Source organism: Giraffa tippelskirchi, chromosome 11 (assembly GCF_054371585.1).
Source record: "Giraffa tippelskirchi isolate mGirTip1 chromosome 11, T2T-mGirTip1v1.2.pri, whole genome shotgun sequence".
Classification (NCBI taxonomy): domain Eukaryota; kingdom Metazoa; phylum Chordata; class Mammalia; order Artiodactyla; family Giraffidae; genus Giraffa; species Giraffa tippelskirchi.
Window position 1 is genome coordinate 100,447,284 of NC_137285.1, and position 26,819 is coordinate 100,474,102.

Below are 26,819 nucleotides of genomic sequence, written 5' to 3' on the forward strand. Positions count from 1 at the left end.
AATAAAGTCTGTCACTGTTCCCATTGTTTCCCCATCTATTTCCCATGAAGTGATGGGACCAGACTCCATGATCTTAGTTTTCTGAATGTTGAGTTTTAAGACAACTTTTTCACTCTCCTCTTTCACTTTCATCAAGAGGCTCTTTAGTTCTTCTTCACTTTCTGCCATAAGGATGGTGTCATCTGCATATCTGAGGTTATTGATGTTTCTCTCAGCAATCTAGATTCCAGCTTTGCTTCATCCAGTCCAGGATTTCTCATGATGTACTCTGCATAGAAGTTAGATAAACAGGGTGACAATATACAGCCTTGACATGCTCCTTTTCTGATTTGGAACCAGTGTGTTGTTCCATGTCCAGTTCTAACTGTTGCTTCTTGACCAGCATACAGGTTTCTCAGGAGGCAGGTCAGGTGGTCAGGCATTCCCATCTCTTTAGGAATTTTCCACGGTTTGTTGTGGTCCACACAGTCAAAGGCTTCGGCATAGTCAATAAAGCAGAAGTAGATGGTTTTCTGCTTTATTGGACTGCTGCAGGGGTAGGGGCTTGGGTGTAGCAGACCTGGGTATGGCATAAGCCCTCTTGGAGGAGGTTGCCATTAACCCCACTAGAACAGGATTGAGGAAACAGACTCTTGGAGGGCACAAACAAAATTTTGTGTGCACCAGGACACAGGATAAAAGAGCAGTGACCCTACAAGAGACTGACCCAGACTTGACCAGGAGTCTCTGGCAGAGGCATGGGTCAGCAGTGGCCTGCTGCAGGGTTGGGGGCACTGAGTGGAGCAGTGCATGCATGGGATCTTTTGAAGGAGGTTGCCATTATCTTCATTACCTCCACCATAGTTTGGCCTCAGGTCAAATAAAAGGGAGGGAACACAGCCCCACCCATCAACAGAAAATTGGATTAAAGAGTTACTGGGTATGGCCCCACCCATCAAAACAAGACCCAGTTTCCCCCTCAGTCAGTCTCTCCCATCAGGGAGCTTCCATAAGCCTCTTATCTTCTCCATCAGAGGGCAGACAGAATGAAAACCACAATCACAGGAAACTAACCAATCTGATCCCATGGACCACAGCCTTGTCTAACTCAATGAAACTATGAGCCATGCCATGTAGGGCCTCCCAAGATGGATGGGTCATGGTGGAGAGTTCTGACAAAACGTGGTCCACTGGAGAAGGGAATGGCAAACCACTTTAGTATTCTTGCCTTGAGAACCCCATGAACAGTATGAAAAGGCAAAAAGATAGGACACTGAAAGAGGAACTCCCCAGGTCGGTAGGTGCCCAATATGCTACTGGACATCAAGGGAGAAATAACTCCAGAAAGCATGAAGAATGTTTTGCTAAAGCAAAAACAACACCCAGTTGTGGATGTGACTGGTGATGGAATTAAACTCCAATGCTGTAAATGCAATATTGCATAGGAACCTGGAATGTTAGGTCCACGAATCAAGGCAAACTGGAAGTGGTCAAACAGGAGATAGCAAGAGTGAACATTGACATTTAGGAATCAGTGAACTAAAACAGACTGGAATGGGTGAATTTAACTCAGATGACCATTATATTTACCATTGTGGGCAAGAATCCCTTAGAAGAAATGGAGTAGCCCTCATAGTCAACAAAAGAGTCCGAAATGCAGTACTTAGATGCAATCTCAAAAATGACAGAATGATCTCTATTTCTTTCCAAGACAAACCATTCAATAACACAGTAATCCAAGTCTATGCTCCAGCCACTAATGCCGAAGAAGTGGAAAGTGAATGGTTCTATAAAGACCTACAAGACCTTCTAGAACTAACACCCAAAAAATATGTCCTTTCCATTATAGGTGACTGGAATGCAAAGGTAGGAAGTCAAGAAATACCTGGACTGTAGTTAACAATACTGTATTGTGTATTTGAAAGAAGCTAAGAGAGTAGACTATAAATGCTTTCACCACACACACAAACATTGTAATTTTGTGGGGTGATGACTGTGATGTTGAAGTTGAAACTCCAATACTTTGGCCACCTCATGCAAAGAGTTGACTCATTGGAAAAGACCCTAATGCTGGGAAGGATTGGGGGCAGGAGGAGAAGGGGACGACAGAGGATGAGATGGTTGGATGGCATCACTGACTCGATGGACATGGGTTTGGGTAAACTCCAGGAGTTGGTGATGGACAGGGAGGCCTGGCGTGCTGCGATTCATGGGGTCGCAAAGAGTCAGACACGACTGAGCGACTGAACTGAACTGAACTGACTGTGTTTACTCACCTTATTGCATACATCTGTGTGCTGTTTCACTCGGGTCCTTCCTGGGCTTTAAGGTCACCAGATTTAGCAACAACAACAAAGACATTTTTTTTTAGTGTATGTATCTCCCAAGCACTAGCTAGGATGTACTTATCCCACAGATGATTCCTCTTTGATCTGAAATTCAAATCATCTAGGTGTCCTCTGTTTTATTTGGTGATTCACAGTGTGACGCAGTGCTGGGTGAAACCTCAGAGAATATCTCCATGTTCTGGGGATGGTTCATACATCAGACACTTCCTGAGCACATCCCGTGGACCAGGCCCTGGCAGTACAGCAGTGACCAAGGTGGCATGGGCACTGCAGACATCAGGGCCAAGTCATTCTCATTTGACAATGTACATAATTCAAATTATCGTGTTGTATGTTAAGCTTACACAATGGGCTGTGTGTGTGCTCAGTCGCACGGTGGTGTCCGACTTTTTGTAACCCCATGAACTGTAATGTGCCAGGTTCCTCTCTCCATGGAATTCTCCAGACAGAAATACTGGAGTGGATTGCCATTTCCTCCTCCAGGGGATCTTTCCTTCCCAGGGATCGAACCCACATCTCCTATGTCTCCCGTATTGGCAGGTGGATTCTTTACCACTGCGCCATCTGGGAAGCCCAAACTCACACACTGTTACATGTCAATTATCTGTCCATAAAGCTGGAAAGTTTTAAAATAAACTAAAGAAAAGTCACCCTTTCTCTGCCCCCCTCTTAGTATTTGTCTACTGTTGTATAACAAAGACCTCAAAACTTCATGGCTTAAAACAGCAAACCCATGTTGGTTCACAGTTTCTAAAGGTCAGGCATCCAGGCACATCTCAGCTGTGTGCCTCCACCTCGAGGTCTCTCAAAAGGCTGCAGTTATGGTGTTGGCTGGGCTGTTGTCTCATCAAAAGGCTGAACTAGGGAAATATCTGTTTAAATATCTCACTGGGAAGACTCAGTTCTTGCAGGCTTTTTGACTGAGGGCCTCAGCTCCTGGCTGGCTATTGGCTGAAGGCCTCTCTGGACTCCTTCCATGGGCTCTCTGTATAGCAGCTGCCATATGACTTCCCTCAGAGTCAATTTATTGGTGACCTAATCTCGGAAGTCTTTTTCATTATAGGTTATTACAAGTCATTGGATTTAGTTCCCTGTGTTACACAGAAGAACCTTGTTGTTTATCTATTTTGTATATAGCTGTGTGTATCTGTTAATCCCAAGAAACTAGTTTTTCCCTCCCCTACCCCTTTCCCCTTTGGTAACCATAAGTTTGTTTTCTATGTCTATGAATCTGTTTCTGCTTTGTAAATAAGTTTATTTGTATTATTTTTAAGACTCCACATATAAGGGACATATTATGATATTTGTCTATGATATTTGTCTTTGTCTATCTGACCTACTTCGCTTAGTATGATAATCTCTAGGTCCATCCATGTTGCTGCAAATGGCATTAATTCATTCTTTTTTATGGCTGAGTAGTATTCCATCATGTGTTTTTGTGTGTGTGCGTGTGTGTGTGTGTATAATATCTTCTTTATCCATTCATCTGTTTTCATCTGTAGATGGACACTTAGGTTGTTTCCATGTCTTGGTTACTATAAATAGTGCTCTATGAACATGGGGAGGCATGTATATTTTCAAATTAGAGTTTTGTCTTTTTTCAAGTATATGCCTAGGAGTAGGATTGCTGGATCATATGGTAACTATTTCTAGTTTAAGGAATAGCCATACTGTTTTCCATAGTGTGCGCTATGTGCTGAGTGGCTTCAGTCATGTCCAACTCTTTGCAACCGTATGGACTGTACCCTGCCAGGCTCTTCAGTCCTTGGGATTCTCCAGGCAAGTATACAAGAGTGGACTGCCATGTTCTCCTCCAAGGGTCTTCTTGACCCAAGGATAGAATCCGACTCTCTTACATTTCCTGCATTGGCAGGTGGGTTCTCTACCACTATTACCACCTAGGAAGCCCCTTTTTCCATAGTGGCTGTACCAATTTACATTCCCACCAATAGTGTAGGAGGGCTCCCTTTTCTTCATATCCTCCTCAGCATTCATTTTTTGTAAACTTTTTAATGATAGGCTTTCTGACTGGTGTGAGGTGATAAATGTCATTGTAATTTTGATTTGCATTTCTCAATAAATAACAATGGTAAGCACCTTTTTATTTGCCTGTTAACTATCTATATGTCTTTTTTGGAGACATGTCTATTTAAGTCTTCTGCCCATTTTTTGATTGGGTTGTTTGGTTTGTTTTTTTTTAATATTGAGCTAATGAGTTTCTTCTATATTTTGGAAATTAAGCCCTTGTCAGTTGCATCATTTGCAAATATTTTCTCTCAGATCATAGATTGTTTTTTCACTTTGTTTACGGTTTATTTTGCTCTGCAAAAGCTTATAAATTTGATTAGATAGCAAGTGTTTATTTTTATTTCTTTTAGGAGCCTTGGGACACTGACCTAATTGCTACAATTAATGTCAGAGAATATTTTGCTTATGTTCTCTTCTAGGGGTTTTATGGTGTCATATCTTATATCTAAGTCTTTAAGGCATTTTGAATTTATTTTTGTGTATGGTGTGAGGGAGTGCTCTAATTTCATTGATTTACAGGAGACTGTCCAACTTTCCAAACACCACTAGCTCAAGAGATTGTCTTTTCTCCATTGTATGTATATCCTTACCTCTTTGTAGAAGATTAATTAACAGTAGGTGTGTGGGTTCATTTCTGGACTCTCTTCTGTACCATTGATCCATGTCTGTTATCCCAACACTACTCTGATTATTGTGACTCTCCTGTAGTATTGTTTGAAGTCTCGGACATCCTACCACTTGGGCTGCATTTTAATTGTTGGAAAGAAGTCACTAGGCCCAGTCCACAATAGAAGGGAGGAGCTTACACAAAGAAGAATTTCTGGGGTCAGGGATTATTTAGGGCCAGTTTAGAAGCTCCTACTACATACCTTCTCCTCCTTCAACAATTTTCAGAGAATAGGACACAGTAAGTCTTCTCAGGTAGGACTGTGTCTTGTTAACCATTGCATCCCCAGGGCTTATCAGGGAGCCTGGAGAAGAGAACTTCAGCCCTCCTGTCCAGTTAAGACCCTGCCTCATGAGCCTAATGGCTTGTGAGGCTATTTTCAGCTCAATGAGACCCACAATCTGAGGTCTGTGTAGTGTCATCCCTGAGCTGGGTGTGGAGTCATGACCAACTCTATTCCCTTTCATTACCCTATCCTGCACCTTCTCCAGCTCCCAATGGCTTCTTGATGAAAGAGGGAGAGACCAGAAGATATCCCAAGGCATGGCGATGAGTATCAAGGAAACTAGGAAGGCAGGACTAGACAGAGAAATAGAATAGAGACTAAAAAGACAATAGAAAGAGAACCGTCCCAAGCTGCTACCTTAAGATAAGATACACTTATTAAATATCTCCTGTTCACTGGAAACTTTCTCATATTTGTTCATTTAATCTTCACAAGTTTTCCAGGTAAACACTTCTATTTACTTTCACTGAAATTCACAGAAAGCAAAGGACATCCTTGGGCTTCCCAGGTGGTGCTAGTGGTAAAGAACCTGCCTGTCAATGCAGGAGACACAAGAGACCTGGGTTCGATCCCTGGGTCGGGAATATTCCCTAGAGGAGGAAATGGCAATCCATTCCAGTATTCTAGCCTGGAGAATCCTATGGACAGAGGAGCCTGGCAGGCTGCAGTCCATAGGGTCACAGAATCCAACACAACTGAAGTGACTTAGCACACATGCAAAGACATCCTTGAGTTTCCACAGCTGGTGGATAACAGAACCAAAAGTTAAGCCTAAGCTTTTGAAGACCCCTTAGAGCTCTTTCCAGGCTGAAAGGTTGAAGATGATGGAGAAGAAAGAATGTCAGTCTACTGAGACCAAGAGTTAATATCACAAGGGTTTGGTTGTGGTGGTAGTGGTTGTTATTCAGAGTTAAAAAATAGAGTTAAACAATATCACAACTGGGAGGAGGAGGGTATAGTCAAGCATGCTCCCATTACAGAAAACAAAGGCAAGTTTGACAAACAAAGATAAGCAGAGACACAGTCTAATGAGCCACTGTATAGCCACACTTGGTTTGTGACCCAAAAAACACTATCCCTGGCAAATCTCCCTCCTTGAATTCAGACTTGGCTCTGCAGGACCTTGACTGAATCCAAAAGTTACAAATGAAAATATGTATCTGATGAAAAGACTCACTTGACCATGCTGAAGATCTCCAGGAGAGTTCCAAGGATGGCACACACAAGGGAAACCCTCAGTATTGCTTAGAGGGCAGACAGACTCTGTCAAGATAATTAAGGGAAGCAGAAACACTCCCTTTCATATGTCAAAGTCTGGAATGTTTTTTTTTTCAAACATTTATTTTTAATTGAAGGAAAATCACTTTACAATATTGTGTTGGCCTCTGCCATATATCAACATGAATCAGCTATAAGTATACATATGTCCCCTCCCTTTTGATCCTCCCACCCACCTCCCATCCCTTCCCACCATGTGTCCATAAGTTTGTTCTCTATGTCTGCATCCTGGAGTGATTTTTTTTTAATTCAATTTCATTATCACAGAGCCTTAAATCTAAGCTCATAGCAGGAAAGGAAGTCCCTGATTTTCTTCTAGAAGGGATAGAAATTGAAGAGAGATTGGTGGGGTTGAGGAGGAGACGGTGTAGAGGAAAGACTCTGCCATGGCACTTTGCAGCCCCTCCCAACACACACACACAGGCACAGACACTACCTACCCACATCTAAAAACATCCCCCTTCTTTTCCATTCAAGACATGTATTTCCTTGTAAATACTGAGAACCTTCTTCATACTCTGGTTTCCACCAAGACCCATCAGTTCTGGTAGCCCGCAGCTCCTAAACACGCCCACCTGAACAAGCTCAGTGTTGGTGTCAGGAGATGTTTGAAATGTTCTCATCCCAGGAATGAAAGAGACCTCTAGTGGTCATCACCTTATTCCTCCCCTTGCTGCCAGAGAGGCTCCTCCAAACTCAGCCCCAGCCAAGGTCCATCCAGCCTCTGCCACCCTTGGTGGTGAGTTTCATTCATGCTGTTTCCTTGAATTTCACCAACTGAGATGTAAATTGATATGTGCTGAGGCAAAGGAGAAAGATGCATTTCACTACAAGTAAAATGTAAAGATAAATACAGTCATTGACTAGGAATCTTCTTTTTTAAACTTTGCAAAAGTTAGAAGGCAAATTTGTTTGGAAACAATGTACAAATTGACCGCCAGATATTAGATGCAGGGACAATCTGTCACTTACTTAGTTTGTCTGTTTCAACTGATTTTCTCCCGATGACCCTGCCCTCCTCCACGAACATTCAGAGATTCAGGGCAAGGTCAGAGGAGGAGGGGTCAGGAAACCTGAGTTCAAGTCTGAACTTGCCCACTCTGTAACCTGCATCATGTCACAGAGTCTGCAGACAAAGAATGAAGAGGCAGGATCGGGTTTTGTCTAAGTCTCATGCAGCTGTGTTTCTATGAACCATATGTATGCAGTGCCATGACAAGGAGATGAGATGCATTGCAATCACTGGGTTATGCCATAGCTGTCAGGAAGAAGTGCCATGGCCTCCTCATGTGGGCTGTCGCCACCACCTCCGGTGCTCAGAGAACATGAGGAATTTCACAATTGGCAGGTCCTTCGCTTAACTCAGAGCTCCCAGGAGTGGGCTGTCAGGGGAGAGTTTCACATTGCTGCCAGTCCCTTCTGAATTGCTAATACAAGAAAGATGCAGATCCCTGCTGGGGGCCCCCTATACCTGACCCCACAGGGGCTGCTGCCATTTCACTGGTGCGCCAGCCTTCCGAGCCACGTGCTCCTTCCCAGTGCTAACAGCATTCAACACAAAAACGCTGCCCTGACAAATGGAGTTCAGCCTCTCCAGCCCCTCAGGCTCAGAGCGCCAGTCAGATCTATTTCACACACCTCCTGCCTGCAGCGCAGCCTCTGGCTGCTTGGGCTAAATTGCTGAGGGCTCTTGGCTTCTGGAGAGAGATGCCCATCCCACCCCATGAACAGCTTATATAGAGACCCATCAGTGAATGCCACCAGAGGAGGACGAGCGTTGAAAGGCTTGGGTCAGAGGGTTAGAGGCAATAAAGGTGTGGGCTGGGGGCACTGGGCCCCGTTCTTCCCACTATATGTCATGAGCTGGACAGGGAAGAGATCACCTCCATGTTTGCCAACCTTGATTATGGCGTGTATAAGCTAAGGGGTCAAGGGACAAGCTTCAGATTTGGAGTAAGACATATAGATCAGACAACATAAAGATCAGAATAATCACAATGAGGTGATAGGAAAAGAGAATTCATCGTGGGAATACAAGGTTTGTACCCACAAAATAGGATTCCACAACAAACACAGCACCCTGAGAGCTTGGCTATTCTGTCTCCAACTCTGTTTCAGCCATCCTGCTTAAATCTCTTTGCCTTTGTGTGTTCTCTAGTATGCCCTTCTGTTGCTTTTAAATATTATCCCCCCCAATAATGAGGAAGGAATCCATTCAATGCGTATTGTCTGTGAATCAGCCTGTGGAGGACTTGAAGCCTTCCCTCTATCCTCCTCTTTCCAGCAAAGTCCATCATCTCCTTTTTGTGCCAACACTGTATCCTTACATAATCCGATGATATAACTTGACATGCTTCTTGGATTCCTGTTTATGGTTTGTCTTTCCCTCTAGCCCATAGGTCACTGAGCACAGGGGCTGGATATTACTTCTTTCTTTTCTGCAGTGCTTAATACAGGGCACAGGACACAGAAGTGCTCGTGACTATTTATGGAATAAATGAACAGATGGATGGATGAATGAATGAGGAGTAAATTCAACTTTTGCACAGATACTCCTCCCTGAGCTATGGTCACAGTCACAAGAAATGTGGTGTCGCTGCTTGGTAACCTTGTCTTACAATGTGGGCCCAACCTTTTAACACATTTGTTCTCCTATTATCTATAGCAGGGACACCAGGAATCCTCTAGTATCCTAGGAACAATTGCTCTCATTCTAAACAGTGAGACAATCTGGTTTGCCTGGCCCTGAGCAGTTATATGACATCCTAAACTCCCATAATCATCCATCAGGACTGATTTGGGAGCTAGTAGAGGAAATATATCCATTAAGCCAGTGCTGACTCGCAGTAACTGCCCTATGGTGTGAATAATCAATTGTCATTACCAACATCCAATAACCAGTGGAAATGAAGGTATTTCCTTCCCCCTTCCTCCTTTGTTTTCCTCCACCCCAGCCAGATTTAACAAGAAGGCTCATGATACTCCATCTCCATGCATGAAAACATCATCATCAAGCATCTCTTATCCACTGGATGTTCCCGATCAAAGTAGAAGGGCTTATGGATGAGAGCAGGCTGGGGGCCTGGATCTCTGACTTGGCATCCCGTGCCCCCATGTTCAGCACACCAGAGGGGTCCTCTTCAGTAAGCTTCTCACAACTCAGGGAAACACCTGCATCAGCCATTTCTCGTCAACAAGAGAGAGACCAGTTTCCAAGATGCCACCTGATTTCCATATCCCTTCCTCCCTCCTTTTGGAAGCACAATGTAATCTCTCCCCTGCAATATAATAAATATTTCACTTTCGAATCCCGATTCATTAAAGGAAGCCCAGGAGGGAGAAATAATAAGGTGTTGCTTTACAGCCCAAATAAAACAGTGAAAGATATATTCTATAATTTATACTTAGACTTTAGGTTGAGATAATTCATATATCATTTTCAGTTAGGGACCCCAAATGGTGCTGTGTCAGCATATTGGCTGAAAAATAACTTTTTGTATTATTTTATGCCTTTCAGTAACGTGCCCTGGTTATTATACATCAGCACTAGGTTGAGTTCCAGTGTCTTGACAGCTCCTCCTAAGTCATTCTCTCTCCTAACCACTGTGACTTTCCCTCCTCAATACAAATGGTGCCCCTTAGCTGCATGCATGCATGAGCGCGCACACACACACACACAGATTCTCCCAGGTGCGAAAGCAGAGCTCCAACTGAAATCGGCTTGGCTGGAGCCATTTCTCTTACCATTATTAAACCACAAATTCACTGTTCTTTACCTCTAAGGATGAAAAAACTGCCTCAGAAACAGGCTGTATGATATTTTTCAAATAGAAATACAATCTTACACGTGTGTAGTTCTTTAAAGTTGGGGCTTTGGTGGGGATTGGTTTGGGCAGGCAGAACAAAAAGGCATGTGTTCAAACACCAACCCTTTTTCTTACTAGTTGGGGATCCTTGGTTTTCCCAATGGCTCAACAGGTAAAGAATCCAATGCAAGAGACATAGGAGATGCGGGTTTGATCCCTGGGTCAGGAATATCCCTGGAGAAAAAAATGAACAAGTTTTTTATCCCTGGAGAAAAAAATGAACAAGTTTTTTAACTTTTGAAGGCTCAGTCTTCTCATCCATGAAATGGGGATGATGGTAATAATGGTTAGTCAAACAGAGTTTAGAGAATTTTAATTGAGGTGAATGTAGTAATCAAATCATGGTGGAAACTGATTGTTTACTATATATGCACACACACACACACACATCAGACATCAGGCACTGGGCTTGGACTTTAGGTGGATTATCTGATCAACTCTCATTGCAATCCCATGGACTTGGTACTATTGTGCTTCTCATTATATAGATGAGGAAACTGAGGCTTGAGGAATTAAATAGTTTGTCCAAGATGGTTAGGTTTGCACCATAGGTATTTAGAAAATAATGCTTTCATTTGGTATCTGTTTACAAGGCATTTTTCTCTGATCCTGTGCCAGTACGAGGAGGAAAGGCAGGAGGATTATTATGAGAGAAAAAAATACATCCACTTGCCTATACTGCCATATTGCCTAGATTTTTGTGTTTTTCTCACCACTTCAGTAGCCCTTCAATTCAGACATTTAGTGAATGCTTGGGATCTCTGGTCTCCTTTATGTCAAAAAGGTAAAGTAAACACTTACCTTTATCTGCCAATCACTCTTCTGCTCAGCTGATCTCTGGTTACTCCATCTGTCCTGAAGAACCATACTGAGATTGATCCTCTGTTTCACCCCATCCCCCATAGACCAAGCTATCCCTGCCTGGGGAAATCAGAAGAGGATCCCAAGAACACTCCAGGCTGTGGGTCTCAACAATAGCAGAGGCATTAGGCGGATGCATCATCCTGACAAGGGTCTTTCTAGAGGTGCTTCTATAATACATCACCCAGGTTTACCTTTCCTTTTTCAGATCATTTGATGGAGAACCACAGAGTTAAAGTGGCTTGAACTTATGCAAAATGGTTTCAGCCCCAAGGCCTGAGCCTGGAACACTGGTCTCATTCTTTCCAATGTACTGTGAACTCTCCCCATCCAAGACCTAAACAAGCAGTCCTGGGAATCAGTGTTTAGTAATAATATAAATAGCAGAAGTTAAAAACAACAATAATAATACAAGGCAGGTGCTGTGTGTCAGACACTATGTTTCATACTCTGGGAATAACAATGCTTTATTCCCCTTTTACAGTTGAAAAAAATGAAAACAAAAATAATTCTGCAGTACATCCAGACAATGGAATACTACTCAGCCCTAAAAAGGAATAAGCTATCAAGCCATGAAAAGATATGGAGGAAACTTACAGGCATATTGCTAAGTGAAAGAAGCCAGTCTAAAGGGGCTACATACTGTGGGATTCCGACTACATGACGTTCTGGAAAAGGCATAACTGTGGAGACAGTGAAAAAGATCAGTGGTTGCCAGGAAGTGGGGTGGAGGAGGGATGAATTAGTGGAGCCCCAGAGGACTTGTAGAGCAGTGAAACTATTCTATATCATACTGTAATGTTGAATGCATGTCATTACACATTTGTCAAAATCCACAGGCTGTACAGAACCAATGTACACTGGGGGCCTTCTGGGTAATAAAGATGCCCTGGTGTAGGTTCTTCAATTGTAGCCAATGTACCATTCTAGCAGGGGAGGTCGATAGTGGAGGAGGCTGTGCGTGTGTGGGGCCAGGGGTATGTGGGAACTCTGTATTTTCAGCCCAATTTTATGTGAGTCTAAAACTGCTCCGAAAAAATAAAGTCTATATTTAAAATCCCTAACAAAAGAGATGCAAAATAAAAAAAATTAAAGTTAAATAAAAACTTGGTAATCTTTAAAATTAAAAAAGAAAGAAATGAGCTCTCAAGCCATGAAAAGACCTGGAGGAAACTTAAATGTATATTCCTAAGGGAAAGAAGTCAATCCGAAAAGGCTACTGTATGATTCCAACTGTGTAAATCCTGGAAAAGGCAGAACTATGGAGATAGTAAAAGTGGTTGCTGGGGGCTGAAGAAAGAAAGAAGGTAGAAAGGAGGAATGAATAGAGGTAGCACATGGATTTGGGGGCCAGAGAAACTAATCTAACATACTGTAATGCTGTATACATGACATCATACATTTGTCAAAATCCATAGAACGTGTAATACAAGGAGTGAATCTATAATGCAAACTCTGAACTTTAGTTAGTACTAATGTATCAATATTGGTTCATCAAGTATAATAAGTGTACCACACCAAGGCTGTTAGATGTTATTAACAGGAAAGATGTGTGTGCGGCAGGTTGCAAGGGGTGTATGCGAACGCTCTGCTTTCTGCTCAGTAGTTCTGTAAATCAAAAACTGCTCTAGGCTTCCCAGGTAGCTCCGTGGTAATGAATCTGCCTGCCAAGCAGGAGACATGGGTTCTATCCCTGGGTCAGGAAGATCACCTGGAGAAGGAAATGGAAACCCACTCTAATATTCTTGCCAGGGAAATCCCATGGACAGAGGAACCTGGCAGGCTACAATCTGTGGGGTCCCAAAAGAGTCGGACATGACTTGGCAACTAAACAACTACAAAACTGCTCTAAAAAAATAAAGTCTATTATTCAAAACAAAACAAAACGTTCAGTAACTTGGCAGCCAAGATTTAAACCTAGACTTTCCTGGTTTTCAATTTCACAACCCTAGATTTTAGGTCAACAGGCTCAGCAAGCCTTCAATTTCAGCTGTATTTGAATTCCCATTTTCTCATCCCTAAAATGGGTATAAAAACAATAATACCTCTCTCTGGTACCTTACTCAAAGTGTTTAAACAACATAATTTACTATAAAGAATGGGGCGGGGAGCTTTATAAACTGCAAAATGTTGTGAAAACTCAAGAAGTGGCCATCACTGATCTGAAATTCTGCCTATTGGTCCGTAACAAGGATATGGTTCTCTGGAAGCAGCTACCAAGCCCTCTGGAGGAAGCTATGTGAAGAGGCTCATAATTACCCTCCTCTCTCCTGGGACGCTGGCCTCATGTGATTGGGCTCCAAGGGAGGGCTGAGTCTCCTAGGGAAGCAGAAGCTGCTTCCACAAAGCTCTTGGAGCAGAAAGGAGAGAGGATGAGAGAGGGAGGGAGGGCGGGAGGACAGCAGCATGAGAAGACCCATTTATCGTAAGAGCGATTCCCTGTTAATAAAGTGACCTTGTGTAAACAGCTCAACTCCTCACAGCTCTCGCGTCATTAGGAGAAGGATGCTTGCTGATCGATCTCGACCACACGGGCTGCTGAACCAGGGCGAACTGCCACCACCGAAAGAATTATATGTGACTCAGCCCAGCTCCGGGCTCACACAGAGACACTGGGTAGGGGGAGGGAGACGCTTGTCACTGAGTCCTTTGAGGGCAGACTAGCAGACTTGATCGGGGCACTGGTGGACCAGGGATGGGGACTCCCCCCAAAGACCCCAAGACTTGCTGCCTCCAGACCATGCTCTGCCTGCCCTGGAAAGTGCCTACAGATGGTTCTTTGGCCAATCCCCAGAAACAGAGGTCTAGGGTAGGCAGAACCTTAATTCAGGTCTGTAGCATAAAAAGATATGAACAGTCGACTCACTGGAAAAGACCCTGATGCTGGGAAAGATTGAGTGCAGGAGGAGAAGGGGGTGACTGGGGATGAGATCATTGAAAAAAAGGAAGCTACCTGTATCTCCACTCCAACAGAGGGAGCCCAGAGCAAGCCCAGCACCTCCTCGGCGGACCACAGCACACGCAGCTGGGAGACAGGGGTGGAGGGGTGCTTGTGCCAGCCTGGGCCACAACCTTGTTGTGTGATCTGGGAAACCTCGCTTCACCTCTGAGTGAGGATTAAATCAGTTGATCTCCAAGGAGCCATCTTGTTCTAAAAGCTCCAATTATGAGTGGGGCTTCTCTTAACTAAACATCTAGATATTAAAGCAATTTTTAAACTCACAAGCTGAGCAGCTGGAGTGGAAAATCATCCTCATATTAATGTAACTCTCTACTCCCCTCCCCAATTGTTTTTCTCTACCCTCTGTTTCCGAGGTATGGTACTTGCCAATTTTTGAAATTTTACAAAAGATCTTATTTTCTACAAAGACAAAAGACAGCTTTTAACCCCCTTTTCATGTTTTCTAGGACCTGGAATCCTGAGAGAGGGAAGCCTCTATCTTCCAGGAAGAAAAGGAAGTTATACAAGAGAATCAAACCCACCATCACCCCCTTTCTCTCTCCTAGTAGAAGCATCCAATTCCCAGGCAGAGCTCTAAGCCCTGGAATTAACCCCCATTATGTTGCATAGCAGCCAGCCTCGAACACACACAATGCAAGCAGAGGGCTTTTAATGCACTGACACAATTTGGTGAACATAACATATTTCTTTCTTTCTCTTCAATGGAATCACTCCCACCTTTTGTCCCAATTCTTTCAGGGCCAATGCTCTCAGCCCAGCTATCATTGAATCTTCACAGAAGTGGTAGTTTTAAACAACCTCAAGTTCTTCCCCTTACCAGGAACATCTGCATTTTAACAGGAAAAGCTTAACATTGAAAACCTTCCAAGTCAAGGAAAGAATCTCAAGTGGTGGAATTTTAGACATTAAGACAGACTACGGGAGAGTTCTTTTGTGGCAAGGGGAGACTGACCAGGACACTGTCTTCACAATCTACTCCCCACACAGGCATGTGGCCCACTTGTGGAACTTTGGAGAAACTGAGGCTGATTCTCACTAAAGAAAGGGACTATCTGTGCCCCATTCTACTGATTCCTTCTGTTATAATGAAAAGGATCTGGGTCAGACCTAAAGCTTGTCCTGATGAAGACAAACGTGAGTTCTGGAGCCAGTGAGGGACCATCTCCTTTGAGAGTCTCTAAGCCCATTTACATGAGGGGGCAGGGTGGTGGCAGAGGCATATCTGGCCTGAGTACCAATCTTTTGGGAGATATTTTTTCATATAAATCCAAATAAAAGGAAACTAACCAACTTCCTCAAATAATAATTGAGATCCAACTGCATAAGAGGCACTGAGTGGAAAGTCAGGTGGAGATTAGAGCAGCATGGACAGTTTTGAAAAACAAAGTAAAATTTTACTACTGTTCTTAAGGAACTCAAAGTCTCGTGGCCACAATGGCCACATTCACAGCATGCCATAACACTCAACGTTACATGGGACCTGGGCAGAGTACTATGGCAGCCCAGAAAGGTTACAACTCATTCCACAAGGGTGCCAGGAGAAGATCTGAAAAGACCCTGAAGCTTGATGCTGGGTTTCCCTGGTGGCTTCATGACAAGGAGCCCACCTGCCAATGCGAGAGACTCAGGTTTGATCCCTGGTCTGGGAAGACACCACATCCTGTGGAGCAACCAGGCCCCTGCACCACAACCACTGAGCCAGTGCTCTGGAGCCTGGGGGAGCCGCAACTACTGAAGCCCACGTGCTCTAGAGCCTGTGCTCTGCAGCAACAGGAGCCACCACAATGAGAAGCCCAGGCACAACTAGAGAGTAGCCCTTGCTCCCTGCAACTAGCGAAAAGCTCACACAGTAACGCAGACCCAGCACAACCAGCCAAAAATAAATAAATTGATTTAAAAGGTTGAGTTCCTTTTTAAAAAGAGAAACTTCATACTAAAGAATGAATGGGAGGAAGGAAATGAGTCTTTCCAGAGAGAGAAAGCAGTAAGTACAATAACATAGAGGCTTAAAGGGTATGGTAAACTTTGGACTACAAAGCTAAAAATAATAATTTAGCTGACTAGAGTGATAGTTTCCTTAAGATACCTTCCAACTTTCTCTCCTTTCTCCAGGTCGATGTCTTTGCATATGCCAAGGACATCCACCAACTGGTTTGTGTAGAAGGCCTACTGGTAAGAAGCCAGCCTGAAATTGTGGGCTAAGGATGGATTGTGGCAAGCCTAGAATACTGTGTAAAGTCTGGGAGCTTCATCTCAAGCCACCACTAAGACATAGCTAAAGGAAGCTCCTCTTCAAGTTTTGCCACAAGCATGTTGCAATGATCAGAAGGAAGAGAGTATAACCATACCACTAGCAGTTTTAGGAAGTCCTTGCTGCAAGAGAAGTACCCTTGAAGTCTTGGTCTTATCTTTTAAAGTCTCGTCAATTTTGGTTTTATGCTATAACTTATCTATGTCTCTTTTAAAATAAAAATAATATTTGCAAACAGTTTCCAGTGAGTAAAACAAAGACTTGCTTGTTCATCTTGTGCTTTCTCTTGGCAAGTCCCTTGTGGGGTACTCCTACTCCAAGTTGAGAGGTTGGATAGGAGGTGGATGAGGCCAGAGGTGAGATGACCAGATAAGATGTGGCATTGGCTAAGAAGCGCAACAGTTATAGAATGAAGAGGAGAGAACAGACACAAGGCATGTTTTCTATATGGAATTGACTAGACTTGTTAACTATGGGCCATTGAGTGGGAGAAAGAAAGTCTCAGAATCCAAGTTTTCCCCAAGTTCATGTAGCAGTTACTGTTGCTGGGTAACAGTCTCCTAACTTAATAACTCCAAACAACCATTTTATTATACTCACAGATTCTGTGATTAGGAACAGAAAAGGGTACAGAATGGGTGGCTTGGTGCTCTACCCAATGTCTGGGGCCTCAGCTGCGAAGACTCAGAGGCTGGAATGACTTGATAACTGGGGCAGGAATCATCTGGAGTTACCTCACTGGCTTGTCTGGTGGTTACTGCAGGCTATCACTCTAGACCTTAGCTGAACTCTGGACCATGCCTTGTGGTTTGGACTGGCTTGGGCTTCCTCACAACATGGTGGTTGCGTACTGAGGGAGTGAGGTGCATGGCTTTTCTACCTAGCCTTGGAAGTCACTTACTATCTCTTCCACTGCACTCTGTTGGTAAAGACAGCCACCAAGGACTGCTCCAAGGTCAATAGACTGTCAGGTTCATAGACTCCACCACTGGAGTCTATGAACTGGGAGGAACGTTAGGGTCATGTTGTAAGAAAAGAATGTGGAATTTTGGGAAATTTTATCATTATCATTCTTGGGAAAGACAATCTATTAGTACTGTGCTACCAGGAAACTCTTTTGTCAATTTTCATTGACAGTGATCAGCTCATCTTGAAACTGTGAGCAACTGGGAAAGGGTTCTTGTCAATTTTACCTGTACTCTCCCCACACCATCTAGCATCACATCTTACTTTCAGAAGTTTCAGTAAGTATTTGTGGGATGAATGAATAAACACATGAATAAATGAATGGGAAATGAACTGCCAGAATGTCTCCATGGCACTTGAGCCAGATATCTGTGTGAAGAAACAGCAGCTCCTTGAAGGAAGGGACCACTTAAGGAAAGTTGGTTTTATTGCTTTCACATCCTTCCTGTATATTATCAGCTAATCCGGCAATCCATTATTTATGTGTAGCCTAATTAAGGTTGTGAGTGGCTTGATCCTTGTTTACTTAAGTCTATCCCAGAAGATTGCCAAGATAAAATAAAATTATCTCCAGGCAGGCAAGACTCACAGGAGCTGGGCTAGAAGAAAAGGGCCTGGGAAGATGCCACTGGTCTTTCAGGGGAGCCTGTACCTTGGTAAACTTCATTTCTGTTTTTGTCACAGGTACACACTACAGGCCCATGCCGCATCCCCCCACTCAGGGCTGGGCGGGGTGGGGGGCAGGTGCACAGGTGGCCATGAACCATCTACATGCACGTGGGGTCACCTGTGTATAAATGCACCTGCTCATACACATTACAGCTCCTGGAGTTGTTGCTGCCAATTCCAGCTCCCTTAATAAAGGTTCAGATAATCTACCAAACAAAACTCAGTGAAGTCTGAAACGAACTAATCGAAAATGATTAGCTCTCTCAGCCTCTGAATCTACCCTTTTCTTGTAAAACCAAAGACCGATTCTTATTTGGATGTGGGCCTTGTACTTTTAATGAAGAGAAAAGAGGATTGGTTGGGGTGGCAGGGATAGGTTAATATTTCTGAATGATTAGTAGCAAATTAGAAAACACTTTGAAGGGCTGTTTATATTTTTTTCTTTTATCCCCAAGCCTGTTCTTCTTTGGCATAGTATTAATAGTTAATGTAACAGTATCCAACTGTACTCAGAATTAATGGGACCTCTCCTTCATGGGAAAATGTGAGGGTTTGTTCACACTTACATCCAAGAGGCTACAGGGGACCTCAGAGACTTAAAGAAAGCAGAGTATCTTGGTTGTCACTCTTCATCCTCCAGCTGACAAAGAGATGCCACCAGCATTGGTTATCTAGAGCTGAGGACTGGGGTACAGTGACGGAGATAGGCCCCTACCAGAGTGAATGTAGGGGGGCTTCCCTGGTGGTCCGATAGTTAGACTCTGTGCTTCCACTGCGGGGAGTGCAGGTTTGATCCCTGATTGGGAAAATAAGATCCCACCTATCTCACAGTGCAACATTAAAAAAAAAAAGTAAGTGCAGAGAAAATAATGAGTTTTCGCAATATTGAGGAAACATAGACACAGTTTGCAATGAATTCGCTTATTCGTTTATTTAATACCTACTGGGGGGACTTCTTTGGTGGTTCAGTGGCTAAGGCTCCATGTTCCAATGCAAGACACCTGGGTCTGATCCTTGGTCGGGGACCTAGGGGTTTCCCAGGTAAAAATCGACCTGTCAATGCAGGAGACTTGAGACAAGGGTTCGATCCCTGGATCGAGAAGATCCCCTGGAGGAAGCCATGGAATCCCACTCCAGTATTCTTGCCTGGAGAATCCCATGGACAGAGGAATCTGGCAGGTTACAGTCCAAGGGTCACAGAGAAGCAACTTAGCATGCGTGGGGAACTAGATCCCACATGCTGCGACTAAAGAGACCATGGGCCGCAACTGAGACCTGGTGCAACCAAATAAATAAATGAATACTACTAATAAAAGAAACAGCAACTCATTAAAAAAATTTATTGGGCAGCGTCATTGTACCAGAAACTGCGCTAGTATCTTTCCTCTGGTTACCCACAATTCAATAGGTGACATAAATAAACCAGTGAGTTGAAATGATAATGCTACAATAGAGTGAAGCACATGATGAGAATGCATAGAAGGGGTTTCTTGGCCAGTTTCAAGTTTTGAAGCAGGCTTCTGGGGATTGACGAGGTTCTAAACTCTAAGTTAGTTGATTGTGTGTGTGCGTGTGTGAGTGTGAGAGAGAGGGAAAGAGAGAGTGAAGAATGGGGGTGGAGGACCCGTTGGGAGGGCTAGTAATGGGGGATGGTACACAAGAGAAGTAATTGCATGAACAAAGACAGTAATCACAGTAGTAGAAGTAGTGGTAATGACTCTACTACCCATAGATGTCTGGCCAAGTATAAAGCACTTTGTATGGATAACTGCATTTAATCTTAACAATAAATCTAACTTCTCCCCATTTTACAAATTATAACCAAGTCACACTCAGATTGGCTTCCCAGGTGGAGCAGTGGTAAAGAATCTGCCTGTCAATGCAGGATATGTAAGAGATTCTGGTTCTGTCCCTGGGTCAGGAAGATCCCTTGGAACAGGAAGTGGCAACCCACTCTAGAATTTTTGCCTGGGAAATCCCATGAACAGAGAGGCCTGGCAGCCAACATCATAGGGTCACAAAGAGTCAGACATGACTAAATGACTGAACACACACACACACTCAGATTAAGTGAGTGATGAAGTTGGGATTTAAACCCAGGATGAGAGCCCAGCTCCAGCTCCGTGCTCTTAGCCTCTGGTCTCCTGCCAGTCATAGTCAGGCAACTGTTCTTTATCTTATAAACAAACATAGGCACTGGAGGATTTTAAGTAGGAAACAGACATAGTCAGATTTGTGTCTTGACAGCTAATCAACACTGGGTGAGAAAGGATTGGAGGGTGGTAATGCTGCACATAAGGTGTCTGTCTAGTCAAAGCTATGGTTTTTCTAGTAGTCATGTACAGATGTGAGAGTTGGACTGGAACGAAGGCTGAGTGCTGAAGAATTCATGCTTTTGAACTGTGATGTTAGAAAAGACTTTTGAGAGTCCCCGGGACTGTGAGGATATCAAACCAGTTAACCCTTAAGGAAATCAACCCTGAACACTCATTGGAAAGACTGATGCTGAAGCTGAAGCTCCAATATTTCAGCCACCTGGTGCGAAGAACTGACCCTTTGGAAAAGACCCTGTTGCTGGGAAAGATAGAAAGCAGGAGAAGAAGGGGACAACAGAGAACAAGATGGTTGGTTGGCATCACCAACTCGATGGACATGAGCTTGAGCAAGCTCTGGGAGATGGTGAAGGACAGGGAAGCCTGGTGTGCTGCAGTACTTGGGATTGCAAAGAGTCAGACACCACCGAGTGACCGAACAACAAGGTGATAAATTAGGATGGCTAAAGGAATGGGCAAATTTAATTCAGATAACCATTGTATCTACTACTGTGGGCAAGAATCCCTTAGAAGAAATAGAGTAGCTCTCATAGTCAGCAAAAGAATCTGAAATGCAGTACTTGGGTGTAATCTCAAAAATGACAGAATGATCTCAGTTCATTTCCAAGGCAAACCATTCAATATCACAGTTATCCAAGTCTACGCCCCAACCACTAATGCCAAAGAAGCTGAAGTTGAACACTTCTATGAAGACCTACAAGACCTTATAGAACTAACACCAAAAAAAAAAAAAAAAAGATGTCCTTTTCATCATAGGGGACTGGAATGCAAAAGTAGGAAGTCAAGAGATCCCTAGACTAACAGGCAAGTTTGCCCTTGGAGTACAAAATGAAACAGGACAAAGTCTAACAGAGTTTTTCCAAGAGTATGCACTGGTCATCGCAAGCACCCTCTTCCAGCAACACAAGAGATGATTCTACACATGGACATCACCAGATGGTGAATACTGAAACCAGATTGATTATATTCTTTGCCACTGAAAATAAAGAAGCTCTTTACAGTCAGAAAAAACAAGACTGGGAGCTGACTGTGGCTCAGATCATGAGCTCCTTATTGCAAAATTCAGACATAAATTGAACAAAGAAGGGAAAACTACTAGGCCATTCAGGTAGTACCTAAATCAAATCCCTTATGATTATGCATTGTAAGTGACAAATAAATTCAAGGTATTAAATCTGATAGAGTGCCTGAAGTACTATGGATGGAGGTTCATAACATTGTACAGAAAGTGGTGATTAAAACCATCCCCAAGAAAAAGAAATGCAAAAAAGGCAAAATGGCTGTCTGAAGAGGCCGTACTAATAGCTGAGAAAAGAGGAGAAGCAAAAAGCAAAGGAAAAAAGGAAAAATATACCCATCTGAATGCAGAGTTCCAAAGAATAGGAAGGAGAGATAAAAAAGCCTGTCTAAGGTCTGATGTTGAAGCTGAAACTCCAATACTTTGGCCACCTCATGCAAAGGGTTGACTCATTGGAAAAGACCCTGATGCTGGGTAGGATTGGGGGCGGGAGGAGAAGGGGACGACAGAGGATGAGATGGTTGGATGGCATCACCGACTCGATGAACATGGGTTTGGGTAGACTCCGGGAGTTGGTGATGGACAGAGAGGCCTGGCGTGCTGCAATTCATGGGGTCGCAGAGAGTCGGACACGACTGAGCGACTGAACTGAACTGAAGGGAACAATGCAAAGAAATAAACAATAGAACGGGAAAGACTATAGATCTCTTCAAGAAAATTACAGATACCAAGGGAACATTTCATGCAAAGATGGGCACAATAAAGGATAGAAACAGAACCAGAAGATATTATAAGAAGTGGCAAGAATACACAGAAGAACTATACAAAAGAGATCTTAATGACCCAGATAAACCAGATAAGCATGATGGTATGATCACTCACCTAGAGTCAGGTATCCTGGAGTGTGAAGTCAAGTGGGCTTTAGGAAGCATCACTATGAAGAAAGCTAGTGGAGGTGATGGAATTCCAGCTGAGCTATTTCAAATCCTACAAGACGAAGCTGTGAGAGTGCTGCATTCAATATGTCAGCAAATATGGAAAACTCAACAGTGGCCACAGGGCTGGAAAAGATCAGTTTTCACTCCAGTCCCAAAGAAGAACAATGCCAAAGAATGATTAAATTATCACACAATTGCACTCATTTCACATGCTAGCAAAGTAATGCTGAAAATCCTTCAAGCTAGGCTTCCACAGTACGTGAACTGAGAACTTCCCAATGTACAAGCCAGATTTAGAAAAGGCAGAGGAACCAGAGATCAAATTGCCAACATCCATTGGATCCTAGAAAAAGCAAGAGAATTCCAGAAAAACATCTACTTCTGCTTCATTGGCTACACTGAAGCCTTTGTCTGTGTGGCTCACAACAAACTATGGAAAATTCTTAAAGAGATGGAAATAACAGACCACCTTAACTGCCTCCTGCAAAATCTACATGCAGGTCAAGAAGCAACAGTTAGAACCAGACATGGAACAGCGGACTGGTTCCAAGTTGGCAAAGGAGTATGTCAAGGCTGTATATTGTCACCCTGCTAATTTAACTTCTATGCAGAGTGCTGCTGCTGCTAAGTCGCTTCAGTCGTGTCCGACTCTGTGCGACCCCATAGACGGCAGCCCACCAGGCTCCGCCGTCCCTAGGATTCTCCATGTAAGAATACTGGATTGGGTTGCCATTTCCTTCTCCAGTGCATGAAAGGGAAAAGTGAAAGTGAAGTCGCTCAGTCGTGTCCGACTCTTAGCGACCCCATGAACTGTAACTTACCAGGCTCCTCCGTCCATGGGATTTTCCAGGCAAGAGTACTGGAGCAGAGTACATCATGTGAAATCCTGGGCTGGATGAAGCACAAGCTGGAATCAGGATTGTCAGCAGAAATATCAATAACCTCACGTATGCAAATAATACCACCCTAATGGCAGAAATTGAGGAGGAATTAAAGCGCCTCTTGATGAAGGTAAAAGAGGAGAGTGAAAAAGTTGGCTTAAAACTCAACATTCAAAAAAAGAAGATCATGGCATCCAGTCCATCACTCCATGGCAAATAGATGGGGGACAAATGGAAACAGTGACAGACTGTTTTCCTGGACTCCAAAATCACTGTGGATGGTGACTGCAGCCAGGTAATTAAAAGACGCTTACTCCTTGGAAGAAAAGCTATGACAAACCTAGACAGCATATTAAAAAGCAGAAACATTACTTGGCCGACAAAGGTCCATCTAGTCAAAGCTATGGTTTTTCTAGTAGTCATGTATGAATGTGAGAGTTGGACAATAAAAAAGGCTGAGTGCCAAAGAATTGATGCCTTCAAACTGGTTATGGAGAAGACTATTGAGAGTCCATTGGACAGCAAGGAGATCCAACCAGTCAATCTTAAAGACAATCAACACTGAATATTCATTGGAAGGACTGATGCTGAAACTGAAGCTCCAATATTTTGGCCACCTGATGCCCAGAGCCAACTCAATGGAAAAGACTTTGATACTGAGAGTTTGAAGGCAGTATAAGATGTTTGGATGGCATCACCAACTCAATGGACATGAGTTTGAGCAAACTCCAGGAAATAGTGAAGGACAGGGAAACCAATTGTGCTGCAGTCCATGGGGTTGCCAAGAGTCAGACATGACTGAGTGACTGAACAATACAATAAAGTTCCGGATGAGAGAATATGAGGCCTAAACTATGGGTGGCAGTTGAGAAGGAAGGGTCAAACCTAAGAAATGTTGGAGAAAAAAGTTGGATCTGTATGAGCAACTGAAAGTAAAGGGTGTGTGAGAAGGAATCTATGGTGATTCCTGGATTTATGGCCAGAGTGAGTGGAAGTGCTGTTAACCATCTAGAAAATACTGGAGGCCAGGTAAGCATAGGCATCTGTCAGAAGCTGAAGGGAGACATGGAGTGAGAGGGGCTTCTTAAGCTTTAGACCTGCTGATGTGAAGTGCAGAGGGGCGTTCAAGTGGAGATGAGAGAAGTCATGTGGATAGATGACTCAGAAGCTGAGCTAAGACATTAGAGCTGGAGTATCACCCACATAAAGTTAGTAATTAAAACCATGGTAGGGGATGAAGGTCTCAAGGGAGAGCAGACGGAGGCATAGAGAACACCCGCATTTAACGGGCTAACAGGAAAAGGGAGGCTGGAAAGTTGCCCATAAAAGACATCTAAGAGGTAGGAGAACAATTTGGTGGGGGGGGGTGGGAAATAGAACCATAAAAGCAGAAATGAGGAAGCAGAGAGTTTCGGGAAGGAGAGAGTGGTGATTACATTTAACAGTACAGAAAATTCCAGGAAAAGGACTGAAAGCATCACAGGTTTCGTAATATATAGTCCCTCACTGGCTTTTGACAGAAGAGTTCAGTGCGGTCATGGGGTAGGGAGACAGAGAGAAGTAAGTCAGGTACCAGTGAAAGGAGGAAATAAGAGGTATGAGTACCGCTGTAGTGGTTATTCTTCCAAGTGAGTTGTCTAGACAGGAAAGAAAATACAAAGGACCCAGGATCAAGGGAGAGTTGTTAAAGATTTGAGAAATCGACATCTCTTTTAAGGATGAAGACAAAGACAAAGAGGAAGAAGTTGGCAATGGAGGAAAGAGAAAAAAGAACAGGGGGATGAGGTCCTAGGCTGATGGAGATGCGTGGGATCAAGAGATGGTGAGGAGTTGGCCACGCACAGGATGATTCCTTTTCTGACAGTGAGGCTGGATGGGGGGAGAGGAGCATAAATCCAAATGATGAGGACGTCTGGGAGATAATGCTCTATCACTTCCAATTTCCTAACTTCTAAAATGAAGTCATGATGAACATTGCTTAGACTGTGAAGGAAGAAGACTGGGAGGATGCTTGAGAAGCCAGAAGAGGATAGAGCGGGGAGTGGGGAGAGGGAGCACTGCCCAGTGACAAAATAACTGACCAAAATGTCGATGTGCTGCAGAACCGGGTTGACACTGGCGATGGGATTTCCCCTTGGAATTCTCAACAATTCAAGGACAGAGGCAAAGGTAGTAGTCTTGTGGGAGTTTGTTAGTGAGTAGAGTATAGAATAGAGCCCATTAGATACATCAACACAATGGTGACCTGGCCATAACCTGGCATACGAAGGAGCTAAAGCTTGTAAGGCACCAAACACGGTGACTGGCATAGCCCTCAATAAATGTTGGCTCTTCTTAATAGCCATCTGTTGGTGATTTGAAATTATAAAGCCTAATATTCTTTTATCCTGCTAAGAAACAAAAAAAAAGGAGACACTGACTAACATTTTAACAGGAGAGTTTTCAAAGATTGAAGCCAAAGAAATATCCAAAAGGAAGGGCTATTAAAAAGCTCTAAGGGCAATTAAAGAGGATGATAGAATCCTGGATGAAATTAAGATCCTGACAGATTTTTATGTGTCTGAGACAGGCTAGATGCAGTCCTTCCTTGAGACTGGGAGCAACCCCCAATCATCAGAGTGGGTCATTTCTTCTTTGATGACTCATGATGTTACATCCAATCTAATAATGGCTGCCTAGAGTCCTGTGAGGGCTTCCCGGGTGGCTCAGATGGTAAAGAACCTGCCTGCCAATGCTGGAGATGCAAGAGACGCAGCTTTGATTCCTGGATCAGGAAGATCCCCTGGAGTAGGAGATGGCACCCCACTCCAGTATTCTTGCCTGGAGAATCCCATGGACAGAGGAGGCTGGTGGGCTACAGTCCATGGGGTCACAAAGAGCCATGCAGGCCTGAGCAACTGTGCACACTCACAGAGCCCCATGACGAGCACGGCTCTCAAGGCAGGGGATCAGTTGCTATGTCTGCCATGGGCTTAGGACTGGGAGGTGGCATGTTTGCTCCCCCATCTAGCCCATACCCCTCAGTGAATACGAGAAAACTGAGGATTATAGAAAGCAGATGCCTTGGCTGGCTCTTTAGTGGAAACCTGGACTACTGAGCTTCCCTGGTGGCTCAGCGGTAAAGAATCTGCCCGACAATGCAGGAGACATAGGTTCAATCCCTAGGTCGGGAAGACCCCCTGGAGAAGGAAATAGCAACTCACTCCAGTATTCTTGGCTGAAAAATAGCATGGACAGAGGAGCTTGGTGGGCTACAGTCCATGGGGTTGCAAAGAGTTGGACACGACTTGGAGATTAAACTACCACCACCACCACCACCACCACCAGACTACCAGTCAGGTTTTCCAACTTACAGCCCAGTGTTCTGTCCAACACACACACGTTGCCATTTCCCAAACATTTGCAAGCAATGCAAACATCACACTGATGATCACTAAGGGCCTACAAACTGTAGCAGAGACCAAAAAGCCAAAGATTTATGAAACAAG

At 43.8% G+C, this 26,819-nt stretch overlaps 2 long non-coding RNA genes across 2 annotated transcripts in view; one reads left to right on the forward strand and one right to left on the reverse strand.

The window, feature by feature from the left end:
* LOC145526653 (uncharacterized) overlaps positions 1-26,819 on the reverse strand; it is a 187,212-nt gene that overhangs the window by 36,710 nt on the left and 123,683 nt on the right. The window lies entirely within an intron of this gene.
* On the forward strand, positions 19,493-25,669 carry LOC145525589 (uncharacterized). Its single transcript, XR_014068311.1, has 2 exons — positions 19,493-24,360; positions 25,049-25,669. It is a non-coding gene; the product is annotated as an uncharacterized LOC145525589 (long non-coding RNA).